We start from the raw sequence: 19840 nt of genomic DNA on the forward strand, positions 1-19840 counted from the left end.
GTTTCAAGTGTGTAAAAATGTTTCTGGGGCATCTGGCATCCAGATATGAATTATTTTCTCCCCGAGATTTGATATGAGAGCTTGCGTTAGATATGCAGGAGATACGACATGGGTGTTTTCCTGGCTTATTGCAGAAGACTTCCTGTCATTTAAAGAAGGGAAATAATTGCAAAATAAACGTATCGAGGGCAAGAACTCTTTTTTTTTTTTTTAAATTTAAGGTTCACGGGGCACTGCTTTTATATCATTAGTTCAGATGCAGTTAGCAGATCCATTCGCTTGCTTTTTTTTGCATTCCATGCATCTGGTAGAACAATCCTCACTTCAAATTTCTGAAGGTTTCAGACACTGTCACTTGGCTGCTTGGCTGCTCAGGGCCATGTGCATGTGTTGCTTACTTATACCTGCTGTGCCTCTGAATACGACTCAGAAATGATTTCTTTACAATGCTTTTTTAATTTTTATTTTTTAAAGAGACGTCGTCTTTTCCTTGTCTTGCTCAGTAGAGTTGTTCTCACTTGAAATGCCCCTGTCCCAAAACTCAGTCTTGGGTAACAGTAATAGGCCCTACTTCTGATGCTTTTCCCTTTTGGCCTCCTTTATTTTCCAGGAATGGTAGTAGCATTCCCAGGCATTTCATCAGTATTTTATAAACACCTACCTACAACAGGGCAGTTTTTTGTTTTTTGTTTTTCCTTTTTCATGAATCTTCTTACTTTTTCTTTTTAGAAAACAGAACTGAGGGAATAAAATGAAAAGGGTATGTCTCAACCTATTGCCATTTACGTTCTTGAGAGATAATTGCAGTTCACTATGTATTGTATAGCCTTAACGGTCATTTTAGCCTTGTGTTAGTAGGTATTGGCATGTACGTGTGCATATGTCTATCTGTATCTCTGTGTATTTTTTTACACAATTAAGACATAGGGTATATACTCTTTTGCGATTTTTTTTTCACTTATTAATGCATTTTGGAAATCTTTCCATACTTGACACATGGATCTACTTCATTCTTTTTGGCTGTCTGGATAGCGTTTTAAGGAATGTCAGTGCTGATGGACATTGTGGCAGTTTGAGATTATTTTATGAGTCCCCAAAAGAGAAAGATGATGTTTGTGAACGAATCTGTTCCTTTGGGTGTGATCCCTTTGATTGCATTAAATTCAGCCGAGGGTCCTGTGATTAGGTTACTTGCTGAGATCACATTAGGACTTTGGGTTGGATGGAGTCAGTGAGGCATGACTCAGGATGAGTCTCTGCTCCTTTGCTGGGTCTGATCTAAACAGAAATGCAGAGAAAGACTCCCTCAGATACAGGAAGAGAGAACTCTGCCATTTTTGATCCTGCCGTGTGACAGAGGAGAAGGCTCAGGTGAGGCACCAGAAAGAGATGAGCCGTTTGCCTGATAGCTTATAGCTAAACTTGAGAAGAAAGCGGAACTGCTGAGACTGACATATGAGGCCCGGAAAGAAACAAGCCCTGTGCCAGGAGAGAGAAGATACAAGATCACTTAAGCATGAAGCGCCAGGAGGCTGGGCCCACAGAGCAGCTCAAGAGGGAAGGGGAAGGCTGAAACCTGAGCAGAGATTGGCGGCCATCTTGCTTCTCCACACGGCAAGATGCCGGGGTCCACAGGGGCTGACTTTGGTGAGAAGGCGCCCCTGATGGTGCCTCGGTTTGGACTTTTCATGGCCCTGGAACAGTAAGCTTTTACCCTAAATAAATCCTCTTTATAAAAGCCAGCAGATCTCTGGTCCTTTGCATCAGCAGCCCTTTGGCAAACTAAAACAGATGTAGGTTTTTTGGGGCTGTTTTTATATCTAATGCTGCATATGCGTCTTTTTATACCTGGAGGTGTATATCTATAGGATGAATTTATACCAGGGGAGTTGCTGAGTCATAGAATCTGTGCCCTCGGAATTTTCACAGACACTGCTAAATTGTCTTCTTAAAATTTGCCCTAATCTGTATTCTCATCAGCATTGTGTGCGAGCTTATGTTTTTCCTCCTCGTTAACAACCGTGGATAGAATATTATTACCACTGTGTTTTTGCTAGTCTCACAGATAAAAAAGGGATACCCCATCCTTTTTATTTCCAGAATTATGACTGGGGGTGAGAATGTCTTCACACATTTCTTGACCCACTTGTATTTCTTTATATGAACTGCCTGCCAATTTATATTTTTTACCCAGCCCTCTTGAGTTCTTTTTCTCCTTGATTTGCAGTAGCTCTGTGTATGTGAAGAATCTCTGTTCTTTGCCTGTCGTTTGTGCTGTAGATATTTTGTACTAGTAGGTCGTTTTTGTTTTGACTTTGCATAGTTTTTTGCTATGATATTTTGTAGTTAAATTTATCAGTATTTTCATTTTTGGCTTTTGGTTTTGTGTCATGTTTAGAAAGGGCTTCTTTGTTACAAAATTATGAAAACACTCTTCATGTTTTTTTCCCAGTGAGTTTATAGTTTATTATGTTTATTTCATTTTATTTTTTTTAAAGATTTACTTCTCCCGCCCACCCTGTGGTCTGCTCTCTGTGTCCATTCACTGTGTGTTCTTCTGTGTCTGCTTGCATTCTTGTCACCAGGAAACTGTATTGCTTTTTTTTGTTGTTGTTGTTGTTGTGTCATCTTGCTGCATCAGCTCTCTGTGTGTGCGGTGCCACTCCTGGGCGTGCTGCGCTTTTTTTGCGCAGGGTGGCTCTCCTTTCGGGGAGCACTCCTTGCGCGTGGGTCTCCCCTATGCAGGGGCGCCCCTGCATGGCATGGTACTGCTTGCGTGCAGCAGCACTGCACATGGGCCAGCTCACCACATGGGTCAGGAGGCCCTGGGTTTGAACCCTGGACCCTCCATGTGGTAGGCGGACGCCCTTTCAGTTGAACCACATCTGCTTCCCTTATTATGTTTAAGTTGTTGATTCATCTGGAATTTATTTTGAGTTGGAAGTGAGGTAGGGAACTCACCCTGACTGCATGGGGTTTTGATGAGTTACTGGGGAGGAGAAAGAAAGGCTTCTGAATGGCAGTGAAAAAGAGGAAAGAGCATTCTGAAGGAGGACTTGATTTTCTGATATATTCTATTTAGTTTCAGAAACACTGATTAATAACATTAGAACCAAAATAAATAGTGGTTTGAAAGTTAAGCCTATAGGATTCCTTACTTGAGGATTGGAGGTGAGATTGCTACTACCATGCATATAAAAATAATAATAGGGAAGCGGCTGTGGCTCAATCAATTGGGCTCCCGTCTACCATATGGGAGGGCCTGGGTTTGCGTCCCGGGACCTCCTTGTGAAGGCAGGCTGGTCTGTGCCCATGGAGAGCTGGTGCAGCAAGATGACGCAACAAAGGGAGACAAGCAGACAAGAGGAACGCACAGCGAATGGACACAGAGCAGACAGCAAGCAAGCCACAACGGGGTGGGGGATAAATTTAAAAAAAAATAAAACCACTTCACCTTTGTAGCATAGCTAGGATGATCAATGGGGGAGTAATAATTTTTAAAATTGTGAAGAACATGAAGTCCAAGACTACTTGGGCAGAGGTTAGTAGTGAAAATGAAGTTAGGCTTAAAGTGAGTGTATGGTTGCTGGAAATAATTGCTAAGCTGACGCCACCTCTTTTCACCTGTTGTCTCCACCATTCTCCCTCAGATGCTTGGAATGCCATCTTTTAAAAAGTTATTAAAAATCAGCTGTTCCCTGGAACAAAAATCAGGCAGATGAGATGGTGATAGCATGCAAACGCACTCTAGAGAGGACGGCAGGATAACCAGATGCCTGCAATTCTAGAACTGGAGAAGGCATTCGTGAGAACCAGTCCAGTGATCCCAGAGCCAGACATGCCTCCGTCAGTCCCTCTGTCAGAGGAGGTTTTCCCCAGGCAAGCCAGACGTGAAATGAGAAAAACAGGGAAGGAATTGTTCCCAAAGACCTTTTAGCTCTTAATTCAGAAATTATGTTGCTTTGCCTTCAAAGGATTAGAATTGACTTCCTTTGTAGAAGATGATAGGGTGTTTGTTTATTTTTTGCCTTTTTAAGAAAGTCAGGCTTCTTGAGACATAACTTACATACTGTAAAATTCACCCCTTTAAAATGTAAAACTCACTGAGTTTTGACCAGTGTATACTGTTATGTAACTACCACCACAATCACAATTGCACCATCCCAAAATGTTACCTCATTTGGTTAATCCTCTCCCCCGCCCCATCTCTTGGCAACCACTGATCTGTCTCTAGCTTTGCTTTTTTCAAGAATAAGTGGAATTATACAGTGTTTAGAGTCTGGCTTCTTTCACTTAACATAACATGCTGCTGTGTTTCAGTAGTTCATTCTTTTTTTTTTAAAATTGTTGAGTAGTATTGCATTATATGGATGTCCCACAATTTGTTTTTCTATTCACTAGTTGATGGATGTTTTGATTTTTGCCAGCTTTGGGCTATATTATGAATAAACTTGCATTATATGGATTCCCCACAATTTGTTTTTCTATTCACTAGTTGATAGATATTTGGGTTTTTGCCAGTTTTGGGCTACATTATGAATCAAGTTGCCCTAACTTTTGACAGGCCTCTGTGTGTGTTTTCCTTTCTCTTTGGTGAATGCCTAAAAGTTGGATTGCTGGGATGAACACTAAGTATATGTTCAACTTTTTAAGAAACTGCCAAGTGGTTTCCAAAGTGGTTGTACCATTTTGCATTTCTACCAGGAATATGTGAGAGTTCAGTTTCTCGAGGTCCATGCCAACACTCGATATTGACAGTCTTTTTGATTTTAGCCATTTTAATGAGTGTAGGGTAGGGCAATTTTTGGTGCTTCTTAATAGCCTTACTTGCAAAAATAAAATTTGGATGACCCTATGTTAATCCTCAAATTGGAAAGTATTTAGAAATATTTAAATATTTCAGTTCTACATTTCTAGTCCATCCACTTCTTTTTTAGATTTATTTATTTTTTTATCACTTTATTCCCCCCCCCCCCCATTGTCTGCTCTCTGTGTCCATTCGCTGTGTGTTCTTCTGTGCCTACTTGCATTCTTGTTAGCAGCACTGGAAATCTGTGTCTCTTTTTGTTGCATCATCTTGCTGTGTCAGTTCTCTGTGTGTGTGGCGCCACTCCTGGGCAGGCTGCACTTTTTTTGCGCAGGGTGGCTCTCCTTGCACGGCGCACTCCTTGTGCATAGGGCTCCCTTACTCGGGGGACACCCCTGTGTGGCACGGCACTCCTTGTGCTCATCAGCACTGCACATGGGCCAGCTCACCACACGGGTCAGGAGGCCCTGGGTTTGAACCCTGGACCCTCTGTATGGTAGGCGGATGCTCTATCCATTGAGCCAAATCCACTTCCCTAGTCCATCCACTTTTGATTTATCCTTGAGGAGGCACCAACGAGGAAGGAGTGGAGGGAAGACTTGAACCTGGACCTCCTGGTTTCTTGCTCTTTGCTCTTCATTCTTCTTCCTTCCATGGATGGGTGGAGTGTCTGTTTTAGGACAGTTTCTGTTCCTGGGTGGACAGAAACTGCTAAAAGAGAATCCCCGTTTTCTCGATGCTACTTAGCGGCACACTATGGCCTCTCATGTTGTTTGTGGTGGAGTTGTCAGAGGATGCGGCTGCTCTGCTAGGAAGACTAAAATGTCATCCTGCCCTGAAAACACAGGGGACAACACAGAACAGCCTATTTTCTTTTCTTTTTTTTTTTTTCCAAATTCTACTCAATTTATTCATTTTTAAAAAAATATTACATTAAAAAAAATATGGGGTCCCCATTCACCCCCACCGCCCCCATCCCACCACTCCCCCCATAATAACACTCCCCCCCCATCATCATGACACATCCATTGCCTCTGGTGAGTACATCTCTGGGCATCGCTGCACCCCATGGCCTGTGGTCCACACCAGAGCCCACACTCTCCCACAGAACAGCCTATTTTCAATCCAGTATAGAAATTAGCTCAGTAGAGAGGACAGTGTGATTGGAAGAGTGTTGAGAGCATGGTAAGGAGCCATGATCTTGAGAAGTTACTGGTACATGAATTTGAATGAATCAGAAATGCAGCCAGACACACTCTGTTGTTTTTTCAAATGGGTGGTGCTAGGAAATCCCTGAGACAGGGTATATTCCCCTGTGGAACTGGGATAAGCAGTGAGGAGGGGCAGGGGGCTACTGCCTCTTTGCAGAAGAAGTGATAATGAATACCTTATGCTTGTGTGACCCTCACTCATGATTAAATTCCTCTTCAGAGTAGTTCTGTGAGGTTAAGTCCTATTATTTGCATTTTTATAAATTAGGAACTTGAGGCCAGCTGAACTTAATGATTGGCTCAAAACCACACGGGTTCTAAGTTACTGTGCTGAGACTAGAGCTCAAGTTGCTTACTTGGCGCCCACCTCCCACCCTGTCCTAATTTCTTGGCAGGAACTGGTCAGAAAGTTTCATTATGGTCCTTCCCCACCCCGTCTGATGATCCCTGTAGCTTAGACCATGGCGGGGCCAGAGCTGTAATAGGACATCCGTAATTATTGTATAATCAGGAGATCCCTTCTCCTATCTTATTGATTCTGATGTATCGTTTTAGTTGAAAGTGAAGTTAGCCTTGCGCTTTCAATTTTGGGGGTGTAAGCTCATCGCGCAAGGCGAGCACTTAGAAGGTCGCCGTAAGCTTTGAATTCAGTGCCACCTGCTTGGGTGTGACTGCTTTCTACGTCACGCTATTGTGGTCTCAAGAGTGAGAAGATTCTATTTACATTGCTGCCGGGCCACGTATGTTTGGAGCATACCCACTCGGTCTCGCTTTCATTCTTTCTGATCCTGTTTTCTCATCTTTGAAATGGTAACAAAATCTGGCTCATAAGGTTGTCCTGTGACTCGAGCAAGATAATGCAGGTGCTGACGTGAGGCCCTTGGAATGACGGGAAGTCCAGCTTCTCTGCTGCCCTTGGCCTGTCGACAAACCCCTCAAAGGAAACCAGTCTGTGTTTCAATCCCCTTGTGGTCAGTCTGTTTTCAGATAAGCCCCTGTTTTTTTTTCATAGGGTCACAGAAGAGAATTTAGGGTCATTCAACATCAGTGGAAGTCAATGGGGGAGGAGGAGGGAAGTTGGAGAAATTTATGAACAACGCTCTTTTCAAGTTACTTTTATGATAAGTGGGACAAAGAGGACGATAGGAGATTATAAGCATCCCTGGAAAGACATTCCGATTTTGAAGATTTTACTTTCATTGGCTTTAATTCTCACCACACGTGTAGAATTTTTAAAGCCAATCTCTGTGGGAACGTCACTCTATTTTCAACATTTCTTTGATTTTCTTTCATCCAAACATGGAACGTAGACTCACTTTTTGGGCTGACTTGTAAACTAAGAGGAGGAGTGTAGCATCTGCTTTTTTCCTAATTTGGCATTAGTGTATTCTCCCCTGACCTTCCAGCTTTAAGGGATAAATGGGTGCTGTGGGGGCGATTATCATTTCCTCTTAAAATGGAGATGTGCACCCAAGTGGACAATGACAAGCTGGAGTCAGAGCTCCCCTTTCTGGCTCATCTAGCTCCTTTCTGAGCAGCACCGTGACCCGCCCTTTGTGTTTTCTTTTTATCATTTTTCTTTTTTCTTGTCTTTCTTTTCATAGATGTACTTTTACTGTAAATTCACCTCTGAGAGTTTGCAAAAGACTCTTTTTCCATAATGGAAACACCATTAAAAAAAAAATTATCCAAGTTACACGCCACAGTATATACAGTTTGGAAGATGGGGAAGTATAAAGAAAAAACAACAAAAAAGCCGCTGTGAATCCCATCCCCAGGCCTAATCTCCGATGATGCCATTTGGGTGTACATCCTTCCAGCCTTTTATCTATGCATGTGTGTATCCATCTCACTTGGGATTCATCCTTCCAGCCGCTTTTTCTGTGTGGATGAATACCAAGAGATCTCACGATGCTCTTGGAGGGCCACCTTTCCCAGTCTTTTTTCTGTACATGTAGATGTATAAAAACCACATGTTTGTTTTCACGAGCAGCTCACATCTCTGTGGGGATGGACTATATGACCAGGCTGTGGCCCTGAGCCCATTCTTTGTTTTTAGGTTGTTTCACCTTTAAAAAAAAATGATCATGTGAATATGTGGTTGGGAGCCTGTTTCCTAGAACATTTTTAGGGTCTCCATTGTGCTTTATTTTTCCATGCAGTTGTTTCCCTTCCCTCATGGTCATTTTTCAACCCTTCCTCTTTGTCTTGCTCTTCTTTAGATCCATATGGGAAATCGAAGAAATACAGGGAAGTCTTTACTGCTGTTTTGTCCATCTAACAGCATGGAAGATAGAGCATACTTTTTTCATCTGGGGGAAAATTAATTAAAGAAATCGAGATTCTTGGGCATTTGAAGCACTTTACAATGACCGGATACTCGTTTGAAATCTTTTCTCTGGGTCCAGAAATGTCTTCTCTTAGCACATGCCACGCTTGGCCGTATGATGGGAGAGATGGCGTTCCCTTAGGAAGAGAGAAGTTTTCAGAGTCTCTGTGGTTAAAGAGTTTGGAGTCTCTGTGGTTAAATCTCAATGCTGTGTGCTTGGGGCTCATTGTCCTTGCTAGATAATTCCAAATTAAAATGCAATTTCAGGATAAAGTCTTATGGTAATTTGGCCATGGAGGAATATGATTGTCTAATACAGGATTTAAAATTCATTACAGTCTTAGGAGGTCTTGAATGAGCAGCAAAGGCTGCTGAATTTTGGGGCGTGGGTATATAAATATTCATGCAGGAAACCGCCCAAATCACGAGGCTGTTTTTTTCTCCCCCTTTACCTGGAGTAACTGTTGCATATTGATTTGCGTGGGGCTTACCTGTGGCGGCCGAGGTTTGGCAGCTCTTTTCTCTCTCCTTGTCGCACTGGTACAGAAGCTTATGTCCACAAAGCCTGCCCCGTTCACACGACCTCCCAGGAACAGCTGGGATATGCTCCCAAACTCACGTCATGCCCCCTGCTCTTATGTACCGAACTGATGTCGGGTGTCCCGCCAGGGTGTGACAGAGCCCTGGACAGTGGAAAAGAGAGAGGCTCAAGTGTGGTGGCTGGACTGGACAACCGGGTGGCCTTGCTTGGTTCCACCTGTCCTCTGCCCTTGGGGCACAGGCTCTGTGGGTAGCTCTGCTCCCAGGGCTGCTCGGTGAGTGCCCAGGAATGGAGAGGGTGGAGAAGCTTCTTTCCCATTTCTTAAGGCTGCCGTGAGTGGGCCTGCTATAACGTTTATGTAATCTATAAGTATTTGTGCAAATATATATTTTCAACTCTTTTGGGTTTATACCCAGGGGTGGAATTCCTGGGTTACGTATTAACTCTGTGTTTAACTTTTGGAGGACCTGCCAGACTGTTTTCTAAAGCGACTGCTCCAATTCCCAATTTATATTCCCGCCAGCAAGGTTTGAGGATTCCAATTTCTCCACATCCTGGCCATTACTTGTTACTCTGTCTTTTTTATTTCAGCCATTGTCTTAGGTGTGGAGTTGTATCTCACTGCGATTTTCATTTTCATTTTTCCTAAGGTCTAATGGTGTTGACCATCTTTTCATGTGCTTATTGGGCATTTGTATATCTGCTTTGGAGAAATGTCTGTGCAGATCATTTGCCTATTTTTTTTTTTTTTAAGATTTATTTTTATTTATTTCTATCCCCTTCCCCCTGGTTGGCTGCTCTCTGTGTCTATTTGCTGCATGTTCTTCTTTTGTCTGCTTCTGTTGTTGTCAGTGGCATGGGAATCTGTGTCTCTTTTTGTTTCATCATCTTGCTGTTTCAGCTCTCCGTGTGTGCAGCGCCATTCCTGGGCAGGCTGCACTTTCTTTCATGCTGGGCGGCTCTCCTTACAGGGCGCGCTCCTTGTGCATGGGGCTCCCCTAAGCGGGGGGCACCCCTGTGTGGCACGGCACTCCTTGTGTGCATCAGCACTGAGCATGGGCCAGCTCCACACGGGTCCCGGGGTTTGAACCACGGACCTCCCATGTGGTATGCGGATGCCCTATCCGTTGGGCCGAGTCTGCTTCCCATTTGCCTCTTTTTTAAATTGGGTTGTTGGTATTGTCACTTCTGAGTTGTAAGAATTATATATTCTGGATATTATACTCTATCAGATATATGATTTGCAAGTATTTTTTCCCATTCTGTGGGTTGTCTTTTGACTTCTCCCATGTTTTTAATTTTTTTAGAAAGGTAGAAATAAAACAGCCTTTATATGCAGATGATATGATTGTTTACATAGTAAATTCAAAGACATAAAAACAATTATAAAAGACGCATTAGAACTAGTAAGTGAATTTAGCAAGGTACAGCAAGATTGATCTAAAATTCTTTCTCTATATTGTAACTGTAAAAATTTGGAAAATAAAATTAAAAAATAAATGCTGTTTATTTAGACCCATGGAGTTAAAAAATAATCAGCTAGAGAAGCGGACTTGGCCCAGTGGTTAGGCATCCGTTTACCACATGGGAGGTCCACGGTTCAAACCCCGGGCCTCCTTGACCCATGTGGAGCTGGCCCGTGTGCAGCGCTGATGCGCGCAAGGAGTGCCCTGCCACGCAGGAGTATCCCTTGCGTAAGGGAGCCCCATGCACAAGGAGTGTGCCCCATAAGGAGAGCCGCACAGCGCAAAAGAAATTGCAGCCTGTCCAGGAATGGTGCCACACTCATGGAGAGCTGACACAACAAGATGATGCAACGAAAAGAAACAGGGATTCCTGGTGCTGCTAAGGATAGAAGCCGTCACAGAAGAACACACAGTGAGTGGACACAGAAAGCAGACAACTGCGGGGAGGGGAGAGAAATAAATAAAAAATAAATCTTTAAAACAGAAAAATAATAATCGCTAAATAAGAGTAAATGGTTGCTTCTTAAGAGGAGGAAAATGTTGGGGGAGGATCAGGAGGATATACTGTTGTTTATAACAAACCTTATAGAACTATTTTACTTTATTTTTAGAGAAGTTTAGATTTACAGAAAACTTGCACTGAAAATACAGGGAATTCCCTGTAATCGCCCCACACCCACACCCACACTTTCCCCTGTGCACATCTCGGATCAGTGTGGCGCATTTTTTGCAATGGATGGGCCAGTACTGAAGCATCGCTGCTCACCACAGCCTGTGTCTTACATGGTTACGCTTTGTGCTGTGCAGTTTTATTGGCTTTGAGAAATGTGTAATCCCACCTGCCTGTCATCGTGGTATCATACTGAACGATTTCACGGCCTGTGTTAATCGGGGTTCTCTAGGGAAACAGAACTGACAGGAGAGATCTGTAACTAGCACGAGGTTTTGCAAAACTATGTCGCGCGACTGTGGAGATTCACAAGTCCAGTTTCCGCAGGGCAGGCTGCAAACCAGGGGCTCTGCTGAAGATCTTTGATGAGTTCACAGGAGATGCTGGCTGTCTGATGTAGAGCTGGGAATGCTCTCTCTGAATGCTGAAATCACTTCTCCTTATGCTGAAATCACTTCTCCTTTTAAGGTCTCCAGCGGATTGGATGAGACAGCACTCATTGCTGAGGGCGTCTCCTTAGTTGATCGTAGAGATAACCAGCCATCTATACAATCAATGCACGATGATTGAAGTCCACAAAATGCCCTTGTATTACAATTATCCCAGTGCTTCTTTGACCAGACCACTGGGCACCATTACCTGGCCAAGGTGACACATTAGCCTGACCATCACACTGCACTAAAATGCCCTGCGTTCCACCTGTTCATCCTTACCCCTCCCTTCTCATCCCCTGGCAACTACCATCTTTCTATCAATGCTACAGGGTCTTCAGTGAACACAAGATAAAAACTACAATATCAATAAATCTACTTTTGTCCGTGGTTTGAAAAATCAATACTTTTTACAATAACACAAACATCATCAAATACTTGGTTCCAAACTTTAAAAAGATGTATAAGAATTTCAAAACACTGCTGAGGTATATTATTAAAGCACAATTTTATTGAGATATATGCACATACCATGCCATCCATCCAAAGTGTACAACCAGTGGCTTTTAGTATAGTCACAGTGTTGTGCATTCTTTACCACGATCAGTTTTAGAACATTTTCATTACTCGAAAAAGGAAAACTCCCTGCCCCTTAGCAGTCGATTCTTACTCTCTCTGTGCTTTAGGTTCTTTTTTTTTTGGTCTGTGTACCACCCTACTATTTAACATTTTGTTAAAGTGATGTACATTTTTACTAATTCATGGCTTATAATTGGCCACACTCTTGGTCCACGACAGGGTTCATTGTGCTCTACAGACCCATGCCTCATCCCCTAGGTTTCATTCTAGTGACTTGGACAACCCTAAACTTTCCCTTTCAACCACAGTCACACCCACATATCAGCACCGTTACGCTCATTATATAATGTGTTGCCATCATCTCTGTCCATTTCCAAACATTTACAGTCAACGTTTTACAAATTCTGTACCAATTAAGCATTTCTAGCCTCATCCTGTCTTCTGATGACCTGTATTCTAGATGTTAACTCCGTGCATGTGTTCATGATGTTTAATTCATATTATCCTATCTTTTTTTTTTTGTTTTTTTTTTTTGTTTTTTTTTTTTTTTTAATTTTTTTATTTTTTATTGACTTTGTAATAATATTACATTAAAAATATATATGTGAGGTCCCATTCAACCCCACCCCCCCACCCCCCCTCTCCCCCCCCCCAACAACACTCGTTCCCATCATCATGACACATCCATTGGATTTGGTAAGTACATCTTTGGGCACCTCTGCACCTCATATACATTGGTTCACATCATGGCCCATACTCTCCTCTATTCCATCATGTAGGCCCTGTGAGGATTTACAATGTCCGGTGATTACCTCTGTAGCACCATCCAGGGCAGCTCCATGTCCCGAAGACGCCTCCACCTCTCATCTCTTCCTGCCTTTCCCCATACCCTTTGTCCATTATGTCCACTTTTCCCAATCCAATGCCACCTCTTCTATGTGGACACTGGATTGGTCGTGTCCACCATCCTATCTTTTTTTGACATAAGCAACATTTTTTTAGAACAAATGAGTATCTGGTACAGTGGCTGTAGCAAGGACGTCAGCCCTACAGGGTGGTTGTTAAAATTAAGGGATGGCTAGAACCTCACAGGTATCAGTTCTTCTTGTAATATGGGCTCTGCCAGCTCTGCTAGAATACCTCTGTTGTTGGTTAACTTGGGAGTTGAACCAAGTTCTGCTTAAGGTGGGTCACTCTGGAGTAGCAGCTAAGAACCCTAAGACTCAGTTGTAATGACTCTTCCCAAAATGGTTTCATAGACTCTCCAACATTCAACCTCCTAGTACATCTGAAAACTCTGGCCTGGGCCACTGTGGCTCTGGTCTGACTTTGTGAGGCTATAGGATTAACGGCAGGTAGTGTAGGCTGTGGGGTGGGCGGTCCTGGGTTCAAAACCAGCCTTCCTACTTGTACACCAGTGTTTATAGCAGCATTATAGTGGCCAATAGGTAGAAGCAACATGAGTGTCCATCAGTAGATGAATGGATAAACAAAACGTGGTATAGACATACAATGGAATGTTGTTTGGTCATACAAAGGAATGAAGTTCTGATACACACAACATTGCATTGAGTGAAATAACATGAAAGGCCACATAGTGTATGATTCCATTTACCTGAAATATCCAGAACAAGCAAATTCATAGAGACAGAAAGTAGAGATTGCTGAGGGTTGGGGGCAGAGAGAGAAGGGTGAGTTATTGCTTATTGGGCATTGAGTTTCTGTTTGGGGTATGAAAAAATTTGGGTATTGGATGATGTGATGGTAGCAATTATCTTTACATTGTTAATGTAATGTTAATTGTACACTTAAAAATGGCTAAAATGGCAAATTTTATGTTGTATATATGTTACCACACACACAAAACTTTTAAAAGCAAAGCTCCTGCCTCCCCACTTGTTCCACTTGGGCCAAGTTAGCATCTGAGCCTCAGTGGCCTCGTCTGTGAAATGGGGACAGTAATCATAGTTGATGTGAGGACAGAACCAGGAGTGGTGATGGGAATTTTGGGGGGGGGGGGGTACCGTGTACTTTATTGCTGGTATATGAAGGCCCTCTGAGCACCTCCCCTTCTTCAGGGCTGGGATGGAAGCTGTGGAGGATGGGCCATGCTCAGTGGTGGGAATTCAAGTTGGGGCAGAAAACAAATGAGATCGTGCGCTCGGTGCAGAGCCAGGCACTGAGTTAGTTTCCAGAAGGATGTGCCGGGCTCACGGGGTGGCCCTGCCACTTTAACCCTGTGCGGTGACTGCCCTGTGAAAGGGGGCGGTCCTGGGCTGCCCATGATTGGAAATGCACTGCTTGCACAGTGGAATATTTCAGGTAGACCACTGTGTCTCCAAAATCGGAAGACTTGTGTTTTTTATTTTTTCAATGCTTTTAAAAAAAGATTTATTTATTTATTTATTTATTTATTTCTCTCCCTTTCCCCACTCCCCTCGCCCCAGTTGTCTGTTCTCTGTGTCTATTTTGCTGCGTGTTTTTCTTGGTCTCCTTCTGTTGTCAGCTGCACGGGAATCTGTATTTCTTTTTGTTGCGTCATCTTGTTGTGTCAGCTCTCCATGTGTACGTCGCCATTCCTGGGCAGGCTGCACTTTCTTTCGCACTGGGTGGCTCTCCTTACGGGGCGCACTCCTTGCGTGTGGGGCTCCCCTTACTTGGGGGACACCCCTGCGTGGCACGGCACTCCTTGTGCGCATCAGCACTGCGCGTGGGCCAGCTGCACACGGGTCAAGGAGGCCCGGGGTTTGAACCGCGGACCTCCCATGTGGTAGACGGACGCCCTAACCACTGGGCCAAGTCCACTTCCCGAGTTGTGTTTTTTAAAAAATCTATTTATACAACCAAACTTATTAAAAATGATGAAAAGTGGGAAATGGATGGGGCTTGAGCATTTGGGCACCCACCTACCACCTGGGAGGTCCCAGTGCCTCCTAAAGAAGATGAGCGGGTGCTGCACCCGCTTCCACGAGGTAGATGCTGCACGCACCGAGGCGAGCAGACGCCTAAACGAGCAGATGCCACAAGCCAGCAGGCTCCTTAGCCCATGGGGAGCGGATGTGGCTCGGGTCGCTGGGCACTCGCCTCCCATGTGGGAGGTCCTGGGTTCGGTTCCCGGTGCCTCCTGGAGAAGGTGAGCAAACAGGAGCAGACAGACAAGAGAACCATCTGGGGGAGGGGGAGAATAAATTTAAAAGCATAGTAAATAATAGGTGTTTAAAAAAATCAAAAAGATGTAAAGTGAGAATGCAAAAACAATAGGAAAAGACTATTTCGGAACCAACCAGCCAGCCAAGCAGAGAGAGATGGAAAAGCTACACATGCCCATGTGGATAAACACAGTATCTTTGGAAGGACCCACAAGGGGCTGCCAGCAGAGGTTGCCGCAGGGTTGGAAAAAACATGCTTTAGGCATGTCCTCTGATGCCGTTTGAACGTTTCACCTTGTGAATTGATTGATTCTATGTTATCTATGTTCAAGATTCCTCTCCTCCTGGGGCTGGCTTCTTTTTCCTCTGGGAGCTGACTTCCCAGGGCTCGTGCTTAAGTCTTCGGCATCAGACTCCAACATCAAAACTCCAACATCAGAAACCCCCAAATCTGTTCTTCCACCATGCTTTTTATCTTGAGTCCCCACCCTACATGATCATCACTCAATCAGATTACAAGCATAATCCAATATCTATTTTTGGAATTCATAACCATATCAAACTGGTACACAGTCCTACTGTGTAATGTATTAGACTGACTTACTAATTTTAAAAGGTTTATTTTCTTTTCCCAAATTCTTAGGTGAAGAGCAAGATGTGCCATGTTTTGACACACCTCTGAGGAACAGTGTCCCAGGCTGAGACATGGAGAATCTTGTAGATAAGATCTGTTTGTTTTTCTGGGTAGCGAGTCTTTTTTGGGGTAGGGTTGGGGGAGGAGAATCTCATGATTTTAAGCCTGATAAACTCCCAGTGAGTAAAGTCGGACAAGCTCATCCGAGGATTCATTTTTCCTTTGGTGCTATCTTCCTGTTTGCAGCTATTGAGCAATTTCACTTTCATGTTATATTAAGCTCAGTGCCATTTTTCTTCTGAAATTTTTCACAGATAATTACCTTTTGGGTACTTAAAACTAAGTGTAAAACATCACCCTCCTAAACACACCATCAAATTAACTAAATAAAACACAATTTAAGAACAGCTTTTATTAAAACGATAAAGTTTGAGGGTTTTTTTTTATTGTTTTAATAAAGTGCAACAGTTTTGCGTACTTTCCCAAGCACAATTTAAAAATTAGGCTGCCTGCCTTGCCCAAAAGGAAAGTATTAATGGTACCCAGGAAGATTGTTTGAGGTCAAGGAGACCTTCAGATTTTTTTTTAAAGGAAAAAACAAAATGGTGCAGTTTTGATTCAGCTGAACAGATTCAATCTACATTTATGTGTACTTAAATAGTGCCTTGTTCTGGAATAAATAATTTAGGCCCTGTTTTCTGCCCAGAATATTGGTGGATGATTTTACATGGATAGGTCTTTGTGTAAAGATTTGATTTGAGGCAGGGGGTAACTCTTAGCCTAAAGACATACCCTCCACTGAACTTCTTTGTGGACAAATATGATTTAATTCACTAAGGAAAAGAGAATCCAGGCTTAAAGTTAGGGTCAGCCGTTCAGGGTAGATTGCTGGTCCCTGCTTTGCTGACATTAGGAAAGAGGCTTAGAAGAAGATCTACTTGGGAGTAGCATTCAACAAACACGGAATGTCCCGGGCACTGGAGATAGGGCAGCGGGCCAGGGAGAGTGGCTTTATGGAGCTTAAGTTTTTTGGGGTGGGCACTGGAACAGAAAACAAATGAATATGTACAGTGCCCAGTGGTGAGAGGTGCTGTGAAGAAAAGGTCCACAGCTTGAGAACACCGTGGGTATTTTAAGGGGTTCCTACTCAAAAATATATCCCGTGCAGATTGTACTTTTCAGAGGCATTAGTGTCGTGAAAAACCAGGAGGCTGTAGAAATGTTCCAGGTTAAATGAGGTTAAAGAGACATGGTGGCTAAAACATGAGGGCTGAATACATGCTTTGTGTTGACAAAATTGGCATATGGACAGTGGTTTAGATATAGTTAGTTGATCACCGTATTGTGGCCGTGGAAGAGAATATCCTTGTTTTTAGGAAAGGCACGCTGAAGTAGTTAGATGTCTTTCAGGGTAAAGGGCCATGATATATGTTAACTTATCCTCATATGGTTCAGATAAAAGATTTATTGATGGCTATTTTAATATAAATATTTATATGTGTATAGGTGGGAGGAAGAAGGAATGAGAAGGGAGCAAATGACCAATCAAAGGGGGTAAAAGGTTCATAATAATGAATCTAGGTAAAGGGTTTACAGGCTTTTTTTTCTCTCTCCAACTTTCTGTAAGTTTGAAATTATTTCCGAATAAAAAGCTGTAAAAAATCATGTGTAAATCCAACGCTTTCTTTAACAAGATCCTTAAAAAGTAAAAAGCGTATATTCCTTGGGAGAAATATCCCATCAGTCATTCACACCTTACTGTGAACTTCTGAGGAAAGGAATTATTCCCTTGCTGCTATCCAGGAGTGACTCACCACCAAGGAATTGAGTGGCTCTCTTGGAATTTGGAGAAGGAGGCATTCTAAGGTCAAGGCAGTGGGCTAAGACGGTTAGGATACCTGGCCTTAAAGAGTAGGGAGGTTGCTGCGTGATGGAAGATAGAGCTTTATAGCAAGGAAGGTTGGAGCAGGCTAGTGGTAAACTACCACCAGGTTCGGGTTGGTTCTTCACAGTTACGCAACCCCTCCCATTCTGCACGCTACTTTGGCACTTATCTTTATTTTTTAAACAACTCTGTTGAGGTATAATTTACACACCATGAAATTTACCGGTTTAAGCCTACGATTCAATGACTTTTAGTACATATACTGAGTTGGGCAACCATCACCCACATTCAATTTTAGAACATTTCCACCACCCCAATAGATTTTCTCTTCCTTGTTTTTAAGTACCCCCTTTTCCTACCTTAACCCTGCACAATCATTAACTGCGTTCTAATTTTATGGATCTGCTTTTTCTGGATAGTTTATGCAAAAGCGACCATACAGTATGTGTTCTTTTGTGTCTGGCTTCTTTCACTCAGCATCACGTTTTCGAAGATCATCCATATTATAGCATGTGTCAGTACTTCATTCCTTTTTATTGCTGAGTTATATTCTATTGTCTCTATATAACTCATTTCATTTGTCCATTCGTGGGTTAATAGAATTTAGTTGTTTCCACTTTTTGGTGATTATGAATAATGCTGCTGAACTATTTACGTATAAGTCTTTGCGTGGCCATTTGTTTTCATTTCTTGGAGGTGGATTCATATGGTCCCTCTCATATATCCTTCTTTGCAGTAGGGTTATTTATTGTCTTGTCTTATCTTCTCCACCAGTCTGGGAATGCCTTGAGGGCAGGAACCAAGCTTTATTCATGTTTGTCTCCCCACTAGTGTCTTGCTTATGGTTTGTTGAACAAACCACCCCATTGCGCCATGCGGGAAAGAAAGCAGGGTTTCTCAAGCTGGCCTCCTAAGTATGAGACTGAGGCACCTCAGGGCCAAGAAGAAGTTCATGAACAGCAGGAAGAGTACAGGAAACAATGTCCAATGCATTATTGGTGCCAGGTCTTCACCCTTCCCTGAATCTCTTCTCTTTGCATTGTGACTTTCTAGATCTTTCCACCAAAGGTGCAGTCTTTTCCTTGCCCCGTCAAGGTTGGGTATGGCCATGCAGCTTCCACTGACCAGCTGGGTGTGCACAGTCTACCATTTCTGAGCCTCAGCCTTCAGAGGCATTGCGTGTTTCCATTTGCTCCTCCGGGAGCTTTTGCAGTTGCCATGTGAATGACATGCCCTAGGTGGTCCTCTGGTCTAAGGAGGAGGAGAGAGACATATGGAGCAGAGCTGGACCCTAGCTGCAGCCTGGACGCAGCCCAGCCTGGAACAGCTGCCCTCAGCTCAACTGCAGACGCAAGAATGAGAAGAGATGATGCTTCTGTTAAGATACTGAGTTGCAGGGTGTTTTGTTATGCTGCACTGTTTGTGGCAATAACTGGCTGATACAGAAACCAAATAAGATTATCCTACGCAGGTAAAAAGCCATGGTACTGCTGACTTGGAATCCTGAACGTGGGTCTGGTTGCACAGGAGATGAATATAGAAAAATATTCAAGCAGGGATGGTTGAGGGCCAGTTGGAGAGATGAGGGCTTGTTAGTTTAAAGAAACCGAGAAAGGCATATATATATAATATATACATATTATATATATAATATATAAAAATTACTACGCCATTAGCTATTATTCAATGGCTAGGCACAGTGGTTAGTATTTACTAGACACTGTTTCATGGAATCCTTTCACTGTTCTTGCAAGATGGGTTTTAGTTCTTTAAGGGAGAAGGAGGATAATAAAACCCTGAGGGCTTATAAATAACCACACTGAAGTCACATCCGCTGGTAAAGGGCTGAATTTTGAGCCCAGGTCTCCGGTACTCCCTGTGTGTGTCTGTCTGATGCATGAGTAGTGCAGGCAAGGTGAGCAGGGACTATTTATTTGTCTCCAGTACCTTAGAACAGAATGTGGGTTACTGCTTGAAATTGGGAACAAGTAAATTGATACTTCTCTGAGAAGAAAGATTTCGGTAAGTCATAGATCCTAAATATCCAATGGAGAAAAGGAAGAGGTCTGGAGAATTTGTTGGCCATTTTGGGATTAATATCAGTAGAAAGAGTAAATTCTGGTCAGGATCAACAGCCC

General features: G+C 43.1%; 1 protein-coding gene across 2 annotated transcripts in view; it reads left to right on the forward strand.

Moving 5' to 3' along the window:
• The window catches only part of OSBPL10 (oxysterol binding protein like 10), a 380443-nt gene that overhangs the window by 150081 nt on the left and 210522 nt on the right, over positions 1-19840 (forward strand). The gene's annotated exons all lie outside the window — the stretch shown is intronic.

This window comes from Dasypus novemcinctus, chromosome 31, assembly GCF_030445035.2.
Source record: "Dasypus novemcinctus isolate mDasNov1 chromosome 31, mDasNov1.1.hap2, whole genome shotgun sequence".
Lineage (NCBI taxonomy): Eukaryota > Metazoa > Chordata > Mammalia > Cingulata > Dasypodidae > Dasypus > Dasypus novemcinctus.